Here is a 13290-nt window from a genome sequence, read left to right on the forward strand (position 1 = left end):
ATAAAGCATCTACGGTAGAGGAAATACGATTAAGACAAATTGTGGCATAAGCTCGACGCCCAATATTCACCATTCCACAATCATCGTTTCTTGTTTGGCTTGCTGGCAGATCTCTTGGAGATGACGGTATCACCTCAGTCTTCCCACTTACCTATTCGTTCGTGAAAGCTATGGCTCCATAACCTTATGACATGCTTTACTTGGTGGGTTAGCAGGCTAGCTAGCTCTCAGGGCCAAATGCCCCCGTGCGCTCCCTCATTTCCTATTCTGTTTTCTCCATCAAGGCCATTTCCGGCCTTGGGTTTGCCTTAACCCATTGTGGCCATTCAGATTCAAAGTCGCCCTGCTTAAATTTACGACCCCTGCTTTTAGGCGGGTCAGACCCATCGTTCAGAGGCGAGCAGCTCAAGGGTCAAACCAGAGGCACTAACGTCTCAGCACTTTGCTATGCCACTACCAGTACTAGCGCTCCCTAATCCATCCACGTGCCAGACTCGTGGAAGCAACGAGAATCAGTTTGTTGATATCCTTTTCCCCTTGGACGCAGCATAAGGTACGTCTATAATAATAATAATAATCTGATGGATAGGATAGTGACTTTGGTACATGCTGTCATCACCCGAAATCCGACGGCAGTACAGTCCAGATCCACACCCAAATCACCAACACAGCTCTCTCCCTTTCTCCCCCGTAGTCCATATATACCATGTAGCTTCCCGTGTTGAGGTGGCATGCCCCGTATTCTGTACTCGTGGGGTATGGAATACGTATTATGCACGTAAGACTACATGTGCGTGCTAGTGGGCTAGGATGCCCCAATATCTGCTAGATGAGGCGGCGCGAATGATGCGTCAACGATATTTGACAGCTTGTCGTCTTACAGCTGCGATCATACTCTATGCCTACCATCAGTACCGTGAGAGCCAGCTAAGTTGGCAAAAGCCAATGTATTGTTACTAAATTAGACGATGGGCTGACCAAATCATCACAGCCTACCTATACGAATCATGGCAATCGACGAATGCTATATTTGCCAATTGGTATTCCCAACATCAGGCTCGGCTTTGTTTTACGGTTGACCGGAAATATCCGTCTAGGATCAGGACTAATGCTATGAGCTACCGGCAGTACACGAATGTCAGCCAACTCCCGTCCCAGATCTACGGAGCCAGGTCCGCTGCTGAGCCCGCCGCTCAAGTGCGGAGCTCATAGGCGAGAGCTCTAGGCACTAATATTACTATCACCTCTATGGCGTAGCGCGTGAGAGCGGCATCGGACATAACGAGGCCGCCCAAGAGCGTTCATCTACTTGTAGCTTTTACCCAGCTTCACTCTTAAAGCACTAGCACTGTAATTGTGATTATGGCTGCCATAATTAATATGGCCATTGTCACCATGAGGTTATTACGCCTAGAATTATAGGTAAGAAATGGCGGGCGGTTGGTGTTGGAGGGCTCCTCTAATTTAGAACTACTATGCCATGAGTTTGCAGCGCTTCTAACATTATCAGACTCTAGGTATAGAAGTTCAGCACTGCACATCAGGCAGCAGGCCTAGAAGATTTGAGTGAAACATTGTAGACATCCTGAATCCGAGGAAGAGCCGAGAAGCTCCGGCCGCATTGTCACCTGTAGATCATGACGATCAAGACCAGAGCATTATGCCAGGTAGGCATGTGAAGCTACAGGTAGGATCAACGGTTCAACGCACCCGATCAACAATAGGTGGCACATGTCCAGACTTTTATTCGCCTTTTATTCTACATGTGAGGTTCATTCTTCCAATCTTGCACGCTATGGGAAGCCATCAGAAGCGACATGGACAGTGGCTGGGCTAGAGATCACCCAAGGAAACGTATGACCAAGATTGGCCACGAAAGCCAGGCTGTCCCAGTCGACCTCCGATATACTCGTTGGATTGGCTGTAGGTATGTCTTCATTAGGACACACTCAATACTCGGCTAGAATTGATGTACATTCACTCGGCCAACAATAATTCTCTTCTTCCTGTTATAGCAGGCCGTATGCTAACCAAACAAAACAGATGCGACATTAGTCCAGTCGATCGAGGCAACGTCTCTCAAGCGCTAGACGTGAGCTCTTTGGGATAAGAGCTTGAATTTAGAAGATCCCTAAAGCAATATGGGAAATAGGAGACCACGGACCATAATACTGGCCATACGGATTGCGTTCCGTCTTCAAGATACTAAGCGACAAGCTTGGACTGGCGCCTTCAGGTGGCGTTGGTTAGTGCTGTCGAAGTTGAGGGTCTGGCGTTGCTACCCTGCTTGTCTGCCGTACCGCTCCCTAGCTCGAGACGTGTCTGAGTCAACGCGGGATTGAATGCATCCTGGGGGCGGAATAGTCATTGATGTTATTGAAGTGCGACCTAAAATTGGATGAGAAATATACGAGCGAGCAGACCAGTGCACAGAGATGGAGCCCACTATCGGACAACTGCCAAGAGATATTATTTGAGATCAGATCTCGTATGGTATGCTTTCTTGACGAGACTTCTTAGCCCGTATAGATTTTTTAGCCTCCATCTCAGGTTATGGAGCCCACGTCTTGACGGATGAAGGAGCTTTGTTCCAACAGCCGAACCACGGCTGGCTTTATTTCGCCTATCGAAAATTGGCTACAGATTTATTATAGTCTGACCAGTCTTTTGCTCATCTCATCAGCCGCATCTTCGGCTTGCCTGAGGCTGAGGGCTAAATATTAATAGTATGAATGACCCATGTTAATTTTCGCTTGCAGTGCGGAGTTACGGCTTTTGCTCTGGACATAACCACCGCTATGCCAACGCTAGGTATGAATCTTCTTCCTTTTTCTTCCCCAGATCAAAATCATGAAAAGCGTGATGAAATTTACGTGGATTCAATATGCTGCTTATCTACGGATACCTGACCCCTTTCCGATCGACGGAACTGGGATCCCGCCATAGTTGATAGACAGGTGGGCGTGTTAGTGAAACCGGATACACCCATACCGAAAGCGATGACAGATAGTTGTCGGAAGAGGCCGATTAGCGTCACTTATATACGCCAGAATCATGCCACTACTGTTGCCAACTATGACGCACTTTGAACATTTTTTTCAATGTGCGGAGCTGTTGGGAAAAGTTTTCGTGTGAGGTTAGGAAATGAGCAGCGTTTCGTATAGAATCCGAGAAGCAAAGGCCATCCATTGGTCCTAGCAATGGGCACCAACGCCACAAACCAACAGCCAAATGTGCTGCGACAGCGACGGATGCACGATATGATTTCCCCGAAATGGTTGTTGCACCGCTGATGTCGGCCCATGGATTCGCATGTGAGCGATACTACCTACTCTATGTCTACCACTTGCATAACATGTGCATGAAGCGAACAGGGGACCGCGGCTCACCAGTCAGAGAGCGGTGTTGCCACAAAACAAAGCACTGCCCTGTCCAAAACGCCTCCTGCTCTCGGCTTCTTGAGATAGTAATGTTATACAAGTATGCGAGCAGTACTTGGCGTTTTGGCTTACCGGTGGCCCCCAGTGTCGTGCTGCAATGGCCTCACCGGTTGCTCAGCCACGGTCTGTGCTGCATGTCACGATATACTTTGTGCAGCCAGACGTCTTGTCCGAGACCGCAGTGTTCAGTGATTGGCAGCAAGAATATGGAGTACGGCTCAGCTGAGGGAAGGCTCTTTGTTTCAATTCCAACATTTCCCGACCCGCTAGTACGTAATCCCAGCTTTGCATTTCCCCAGCCTGTCATTTGTCACCTGTCATGTTGGAAAAGATAGCCCCTTGCCTATCTATTTGAATGGTAGCCAATGGGTCCGGAGACTTTCCGTTAAAGCTGTAAAACGGGAGGGTACTGATCTGTACTTTATCCGTAACTGTGGGACGAGTTGATCGTTCATGCGCTCTCCAAATTATGCTTGCGTACTACTCCGAGGCGCAGACGAATCTGGACTCTACTGAACAAAGGGGCATGTCAATAAATTGTGTTGTATTAATTGAGACAGTAGTTTTGCCTGTGGAGCATACTATGTACTGAGACTCATAATGCGCACGTCAGACGTCTCTGGTACTCCCTTCTCATCCGGGGAATCCCTTATCCAGGGAGAGTATTACGTGGCCAAGAGACATTTACGAGAGTTTGTGAGATAATGATTTAACATGCGCTTAATAGTACACGCGGGGGAGATTGGAGTCTAAGAAAAAAGTGACAGCTGCCATTTACAATTAGCTTGATTTATAGTTTATGTTTCAATGGAACGTTGAGGACATGTTAGCTTCAGAAACAGTCATAATAGCTGCCATCTACTGCGCACTAGTGTATCAAAATGAAATGATGAAATTTTAGCATGTCAGGTGTTCTCATACTTTCTCCTATTAGGGCAAGAGGCAAGAAACAACTATACTATCTAAATTGCTCCTCGAACGTCCTAGAGAGGTCGTATTCGCTACCTAACTAGAGAGTCCACTGGTATCTGTATATACTTTCTACATTCTTGAATGACGTTTATTCAGCGATGTAACACTCTAGCATGCTAATATGTGGCTAGTTGATTAATTGATGATAGACTAGTGACGTTAATGCTCATTTCACTAGTCAAATACATGACAAGACTCAGAATTTGGTTGTCGCTTTCATCTTGGCAGAGTAGAAATACGATGAGATATTATTTGAAAGAAATAAAGAGAAGCGTTTGTTATTGGGGAAGTGAGAGTCATCCTCTCCCACCGTAGTAGGACATCCTGTAGTGTTTTTTCTAGAGGGAATGAGAAGGCATAAGATGGACTACGGTATTGGCATTTAAACGTACGTGAACTTTAAGGCTTTGTTTCTACTCAGATGTATTCAGATGCCTTTATCGTATATAGTTCAACCAGGCAATACATCAACCAAGTCTAATATGCCATCATTATCCTTCACATCTCACTAAGACTTTTCCAAAGATGTAATTAGCTATATTGATATAACCTGATAAAACATTGAAGACCTAGTAGTCTTTTCTTTTAGAACCTGCCCCGTTTACTTGCCATTAAATGATATTGAAGGAATTGGTCTTAGAAGCGGCGGCCGGGAGATGGTTGAGAGAAGATACTGATTGGTGGCACTATGGAGAAAATGAATAAATCTCGAGAGATGACGAATAAAATATGTAAAATGTACGTCAGATTTAAAGTCTCTAAGATTATACATAAAGTTATAGAGCAATACAATAAACAGTTACTTAGAACGAACCGATAAGAGCTTTTTACTAGTTTTCCGAATACAACATTACAAAATATTATCAAGGTGATATAAGAAGAGCCTGTAGACAGCAAAGTACTAGAAAACTGTAGCGGAAGCTCAACTATTACACCTGGCGTGCTATGAACTAATCGTTGGTAAACTTGCCACTTTGTGAACATGCGTAGATATTAGCAACTCGCCAATTTCGAGACCCAGGCTACTTATATGCTTTCATTAAGGGTGATCACTATCGGAAACTTTCTTCTGCTATTGGAATTTAATACTTCTCTTTTTTGGACTGTGTATACAACCACTATGCTGCTGAATATATAAGTTCGATTGCCACATATTAGTGCTGTATCAGTAAACCATCATCTTTACAGCAGACATGCCAGCATAGCACATGATTAATAAACTGTAATTTTCATCTCATCACTGGGAATGTATGAATCATCGATATGTTGCATAGCCTCAACGTCCACTTCATCAAGTGTTTTGTAGCATTAGAAAAGCCATAGCTACATGTAACTAGGATGGCGTTCGTTGGGCTTGGATGATAACATTGTTGGATATATAAAATATACCCATTATTAGGCTTCACAATCCGAAACCAGTAAAAATTTTCTACTGTCACGTTCGTATTCGAGATTTTGTGAATATGGCGTGTCGGCCACTTTTAAGCGGAGCAGTCTCCAATACCCACCTTGTCAAGTTTGCGAGTCCTATCCATCCTTCATGACGGGAATCTCTGAAGATACTAAATCAGCTGATGAAATCAATATTATGTCAAGTAATATTTTATGTCAATTGGAATATTCGAGGACATAAAGTGGCAGGAGACTCTCATACATAAAATACTAATCAGCTAGTTTGATCGTTTGCTTCTTCACTCTACCCCCCATGCCTCTTGCCTGGTCGTTCCAGCATTCATGGTCGTTTTACAACGTAAAGATTATTTGACCATCGGTAAACGCGTTATTCCACTATATTTGTTCCCTGATGCGGTTCATAGCTGCGTGAGAACCTTACGAAGAGTGTCGGATTCACTTGCTTCATATCAACAAGCATAAACGTTCAAACTTTAGTCTAAATTTGGGTGTTAATAAATAAATGAGATGAGATAAAATGCTCCTCAAATGAATTACTGCTACTACTAATAGCTATTTTGTTCTTGGATGCTGTTGCTCGCATCGGATTTCATCGCTCTCCTGTGCAGTCTATATATTCTTCATATGCCGCATTACGTGCTGTATTCCACCTACCACCAAGCTTTATATCTTTTCTTTTCTCCAAAATAGACAAGAAAATTTGTAAAATTAACCTGAATATCTACATATGCAGCTCCTATTCTCATCTTACAGCAAAAAAAAAAAAAAAAAGCCGAAATAGCATATCTCGTGAGACCAAGCTTCTTTATAAAAACCCGCAACTCGCGTTAGCGCTAGTTAATGCTTCCAGCCAAGGTGGCCGAGTGGTTATGGCGATGGTTTTAAGTACACTTATTTAACACCATTATCGAGAGATGCCAGGGTTCAAACCCCTGTCTTGGCAGATTATTTTTTTGCGGGTTTTGAATGGTATAGAAATCTGACGTGGATGTGGTAAGATGTCTTGCTGTGGGTGTAGCGGCGTCGAGCTGATAGAAAGCGTGATTTTGGGCGAGGCACCCAATGGTATTATGGCGTTAGTGCGGGGTTCATGGATTATATGAAGGAGAGCTCCGTAATCAAATCTCAATAGATGCAAACAGAAGACAAAGAAAAATGACAGTATAGAGTAGTCGATCATATTTTATATATTCTGAGATGTAACTGTGCATTGCCGAAGTCTATAGCCGCACTTAAGGAAATGATATCCGTATATGCGAAAATCGGAAAGGGAACAGAGTGTTATGAAACATCTTTTACGCCTTCTTTGTGGAAATGAACAAACAAATGAGTAGATAAATCGATTTTATAAATCGATTTTTCCCCATTTACTACTCGCATGGGCTCATAGGCTGAACATTCATCAAAATGATGATACGTTTGCTGAAAAAGGAATATGTTATAATGTGGCGATGTTAAATGCGGCACCAGGAGCTATTGCTACACTCATTCAGCAACAAATTAAGTGTAAAAATACCGGCTGTTAAAAGTAATTACGGATACAATGAGAGACGAAAGATTTAAAATTTTGTGATAGCTTATATACACGAGTGTTTTATCACTGGCGATGATGTTCCAAGGCAGCAGTGCAGGGTAATCTATTAGTTTACAAAGTAGGCCTTTACAAAGCAGACTCTTTCAGATAGCCGGCAACAAGTTTGGAAAGATAATTTCCTGACCCAACAACTTTACTAGTGGTTGACAATAGTGTTTCTTTTAAACCTCACCTTACGTAAATCTGAAACCCAACTGGCAACTAATTTTGCAGTTCGTGGGCACAATATTTCTCGTTTCGTACCCCTGACTGATGATGATTTGTAAGAGTACGCTGCGTCCTTACTTAGCTATCACAGCGTAGACGTAAATAACTTATGTAATCTCATAGGATTAAACCAGCGTAGGATTTAGTTCCTTTGGATGTCAAGAGAAACCCCCTATTTGTCTGTGCTGAACTTGTCTCCCTAATGGAAGAATCAGAGTATTACACCATACTCTGTGTACTCAGTTCAGAATAGAAGCAAAGTCTGCTTCGGATTAAACCAAAGTAGATGGATTCTCCCCCTTAACTTATGCAGATAGGCTGGTTAACTCACTATTTTCGATTGACAATAATGGCTACTTGTCATAAAAAGGGGCGAGTTCTGGCAGGTTATTAATCTCGTTTAATGTGATATCAACATAACAAACATCTCTCGAGGTTCTCTCCACGGTTTCAAAATAGTCACCAAAAGAGTCTTTACAATGGCGGCAGTAAAATCTACGAGATATCCTACGGACAATGCACACGACTACCATTATTTAGAATGCTGGAGGAATAGTTTTCTTACCTCTTCACCATAGCCAAATGCGACGGGAAAAACACTCCGTCTCCTAGTGCTTCGCATAAAAGCCCATGGACCAAGTTACAGCACTACAAGAGGACATGTTGCTCCGTTAAGGACGAAGGCAAATATCCCCAAAACTTACTTTCGAGGCCGTTGAAAAAGCCAAGAAAATCAAGATTTCGAACACGAGGCAAAAAAAAAAAAAAAGAAGACAACTAGCAAAGTTTGGCAAAACAAGCATAGAAAGATGAATGGACGAATAAGTCGCGTTCAAAATGACACGCCAGCAAAGATCGAGATGCAAAGCGGAATCCTTTCCATTTGCCACCAGCCGCGCGGAAACAAATTGATCAAAAGAGCAAATGCCCCGATGAGAAGCGACAACACAACTTCTTCAATCAAGCCATGTTCACGCTCAAATTCCCATAATAGGCAATTAGAAGGATTTAGAGAAAAACTCTCTTTCCCCAAGCGCGCGCCTCCTTCTTTTGGGGGCTGGCTACCCGTCTGGGGAAGAAGAAAGTCAAAATATCAGGCTAGAAGGTTTGGAACATCAAGAATGAATGGTTGGATGGCTCGTAAACCGACTGATGTATTCCTCGCTTTGACTTTCGCTCTCTCCTTGGCTGAAAACGGTCGTCTTGATATTATAATCGCATCGCATTGTCACTCGCGTTACCCCAACCCCCTGAATATTCGCCGGATAACTTCGGAAGCTGCATGCAGCGGGAAAATGAGCTGTCGCATTGTATCTAACAGCAGCCGTTCTCGTCTCAATTTCCCCCAGCATGGCTGTCGGAGTGGCTTGAAGCCACAGCAACACCTCAGTGTCAGCGGCATAAAAACAAGGCTTGCCCCATGAATCAGTGGCAAAAGCCACACCAAAAGAACAAATACAGGGGAGATTTAATAAAAGACTCGCCATTGGCTAATCAGATCAAAGAGAAAGAGCCCACTCTGTGCCCAATCAGAATGCACATGCAAGACAATGATGGCGCAGCTGAAAAAAGCAAACTTCGTGATTCGCGCGTAGAATGACTGCAGGAAGGTTTAGCCGCGAATTGCCGAGCCCCAAGATGTCGCGAAAGTAGTATGCAGCAGTCGCGCTACGATCGCACGGGCCTTGGACTCCTCGTTAATTGAGTTCAGCCTCCTCTAAAATAGAAGTAGATGCATTCGGTGAGGTCAAAGGTTCAACTTGTGGCGATGATCTCGACCAAGTTTCCACATGAGCACGGGCTGGACCCATTGGGCCCTCTTCCCGACTGCTTGCCACCAGATTCATCTGCCAAAACCTGGGGCCCCGGATTTGCCATGACAAAGAGATATTCGCATCTCGTCCATCTTGGAGCATGTGTTTAGTCGATGGGGTAAAAACTGGAGTTGCCCAGATTCCAGGATCTCGCCATTGCTCAGAGAAGTTGCAAGTTTGTACGTAATTGAAACTCCACCATGGGGAGGGGTGAGCCGAGAGAGCCAGAATGATCCCATCGCGAGTTTGTCAACTCTGGCAACTCTTGTAAATTACTCCGCAGCAGTTGAAGTCTTGAATGCCGATTTTGCCTGGGCTGAGAAGATGAAGAGGCGGAGGGGAGGCGCTATCGAAGTGCACGGTGGAAGCCAACTAAGAACGGCTCAGCTTGTGAAAACAAAGTGTATACTGCCCAGCTAGCTGTGATTTCTTACCGTCGCATTGATCGGATTAAGCTTGAATCAAGGTGATGCGTTTGGAATGGATACAGCTCCATTATAGGTAGTATCTGCGTCGCAAAGAGGAGAGGATTGTCGTTCAGCGGTTGCATTTCAAGAAGCAATCCGCTCCTTGGCAGGGAAGAGATGCTATGCAAATGCACGAATTCTTCAACATGATAGCTTGGGTGTCAATGCGTGGTGCATTGACGTTCCGGAGCTCGACCCTGTCTGGATGAGCCCAACCAGAAGCATGCTGTTGCTGACGTTGAACGTCATGAGGGGTTTTCCCTCAGCTGTAATAAGCGATGGATGCTGGTGGAGCGATATCGAGTTGATGATTCCAATGAGGGGGAGGCCAAACGCGCCATCTCCTTCAGCTTTGAGCGCTTAATGCTTGAGATTGCGGAGTAGCTCTCTCATAATAATAGACCAGGCATGGGAAGATAAACTGGCGTTACTTGACACTGACTCGTAAAAGATTCTACCAACAATCAAACATGTCACTGCTTCCCTGTCCAATCTTTCGGTCGAAGCGCGGCGGATCCTCCAAAAGAGAAGACAGGAACCCACCAAAGCGGAACAGGGTCCTCGAGATATGGAGTTGACACATAGCTTTCTCGAGACGGGAGCGATTTGTTGATCGTGGCCAGCTTCTGCCCTTTCCCACCCTTGCCTAGCGATTACTGTCATCACTTTCGTTCTCCAAACGAACAGTAATGGCTTGCTCTGGCCAGGCTCTCTAACTCAGTCGAGTCAAGACGCGGCTGCTCCGTGTTAGACGCCGCCAGCTGGTGATTATTGGGCACGAGGGCACTCATTGAGCTTATCAGCTCGGTCTGCTTTGGTATTAGCACCGCCATTTTAGGTATACATATGCATACCGAATCGCGTATATTTTGTACGAAGCACTAGCAGAGGGAGCGGCGTCGCCGATCCTTGAGCAACAATGCCATTCGTCCATCTGCTACGCCAGTCGAGGGGACCTAGCCAGATGCAGCTACCGCTGGCCGGAGCAGGTAAGTGCAGCGGGCATTAGTCCAACATCCCAATAGCGTCGTGGGAGGTGGCATGAGATTGCAAGGGCCATTGCTGAGGCCTAGTGCTTGAAGAGGTTCGAATGGCCTTAGCAGGACTCTATTATGGTAGCATTCAGCGGTGTCGTCTCGCGGGAAATACGGGGACCGTATGAAGAGGCATTAGTGTGTGTCTGGCTTATGACACCTGAAGCAACTCGTGCTTGGCTTGAGGAAGCGTGAAGCATCAGCTTAGTGTTCGGTGCTTTTTAGCCTTTTCTAACGATTCTAGAACAAGATAAACGTCCTACGGTGACAAATATAGACCGTCCTAAGATGCGCCCTCCGTGCCGCCTTACCCTACGGAGAATTTGGTGCTTTGCGGGGTGACAGAACGCCTTCGATACATAGCAGTAGAAGCGGCAGAAGGCCAGCTAGGCAAGGCACGTCCTGCGGGCTACCTTGGCACCAAAAGCTGTTCCTGCGGGCGGCAAGGCGGTGCTGACTAGGCCAGTAGGTTGAGTGAGGTGCCCGCACATATGATCCGCGCTGCCAACATGTGCTTGGTGGTGTAGCATCAAGCTATCCTTGCGATCCATGTAACGAAAAACCGTTGAGAAAGCTGCTGCTGCTCCATATTCGAGGCCAAGCCGAAACAGTGCCACTGCAAGTGGATAGAGCGCACGTGCATTGATGCCTCTGCGATGCCGAGATTCACTCTCTCTCCACTTGACATGTGTTATCGCCCAGCTGTGGCTCTTTGTTCTTACTAACGAGCCACTTCACCCCAGACTAGTCATGTATATGAGCTGTTCGTGGTCCGTGTGCCGCCAAGTTTCGTATCTAAATACGCAGTATTTAGAATGCTATCTTAGCAGAAAAGATATTGAAAACAACGCTAGTAAGCAGGGACAAGTCAGTCATCCGCTCGAAGCATGGCTTGAAGTATGGAGTAGAGGGCAGCGAGTCGCAAAGCCTCCAGCCAATCAGAGCCTCTGGGTTAGCAGCTCGTCTTGCCCGAACGTGGTGTCACCAAGGGGATTAAAACCTCCTGCTAATAGCGCCATCTAGGCGTTAACCAGCTTCTAGAAAAAAATATCGCATTCTAGTGCTGGCACTCGGTCTTGTGGCGGTACAGTCCTCTCGCCATGGATGCCTCAAATCCCCCTCGGCTATCATGAGGGAGGGGTCGTGTTAGCCGAAGGAGGCAGAAGGCATAGCGCCACGGGCTACCGTAGAGTTGGAGAGCGCTAAAAGCATTCTAAATCATTCAAGGTTCTGGCGTGTCCCTCTGGAGCAGAACGGGAGTTGCAATTCAGGTGAATCGGGCTTTTAGCAAGGCAAACGGTCAACCCAAGATTGTTATCGTGACCTACATATTTGTACTAGCGGCATGGTCAGTTCGCAGATACGTGAAGGACTACTACACGTAGTCATGCGTGGTAAATCTACTAGGCGCCACTAGTGATACAGCAGATAGAACTACTCTGCGCCGCTTGTGCCTGCAATCTAGAGACATTGACCTGGATGGGGTTGTTGCTGGACGAGGCGAGAGACAAGCATCGCCAAGATCTTGGCGGTAGCGTCAAGCTAACCTTTACTCATCTGTCACGGGAGGCAAACATGGCCATTGCGTCTCCCAATAGCCCTACTGAGGCTGATTTCGCGTCGCTAGCGTTTGGCCCAGATCATACTTTTGTACATCTCGTCAGTACGGACGAGGAAGAAGGGCTGCAAATTAGGAAGTAAACCATGTACATGAAATTGGGTAGCTCGTAGGGGTACAAAGAATTTGAAGCCTGCGGGCGACATGCTCGGATAAGGACCAGGATGTTGAGGCACTTGACTACTGCGAGCTTACTGGAGAGTAGCCTTGTCCGGAGCAATAGACAGAAAAGAGAGCAAAGACCCCTGGAAAGACGGGACCAACCTCTTCGGTCAGAGATAGATTATTGGCCTCTCCCTTGCCCTAGGCAGATAAGCAGGACTTGCCGTGTTTAATAGAGCAGATAAGTTGCGCAAAAGTGAGCAGACGGTCCTCTTTCTGTACTTGAAGCGGCAAGCTTCTGTTGGCTCACGACTCGTGTTCGCCCCGCGACCAGTGAAATTGGATGGTCGGCGATGATACCAGAAGGGAGCACAGCGTGCAGAGCAGAGAAGATGCGACCCGCCGTCGCTTCGGGCCAAGACAACAGCTTTGGGCCAGGAATGGCAGGTCAGCAGGGCAGAAGCTTGCTAGAATGCTTCATGGAAGCCCACATCGCCACCGGGAGGGCATCAGATCCAATGGCGCGCCGCGAATAGTGCTAAGCTTGAATAGAATAGATAAACCGGCTGCGCGGGGATGCAACCACCAACCACACGCTGCCGTCCTATCATGGTGTGGTGGAGGCCTAG

The 13290-nt window shown here is 46.1% G+C and overlaps 1 non-coding gene across 1 annotated transcript; it reads left to right on the forward strand.

Moving 5' to 3' along the window:
* Window positions 1-6674: 6674 nt before the first annotated feature.
* On the forward strand, window positions 6675-6768 carry GGI43DRAFT_t38. Its single transcript has one exon. It is a non-coding gene; the product is annotated as a tRNA-Leu (tRNA).
* Window positions 6769-13290: the final 6522 nt, after the last annotated feature.

Source organism: Trichoderma evansii, assembly GCF_050947405.1.
Source record: "Trichoderma evansii strain SZMC 28006 chromosome Unknown GGI43scaffold_3, whole genome shotgun sequence".
NCBI classification, from domain to species: Eukaryota; Fungi; Ascomycota; class Sordariomycetes; order Hypocreales; family Hypocreaceae; genus Trichoderma; species Trichoderma evansii.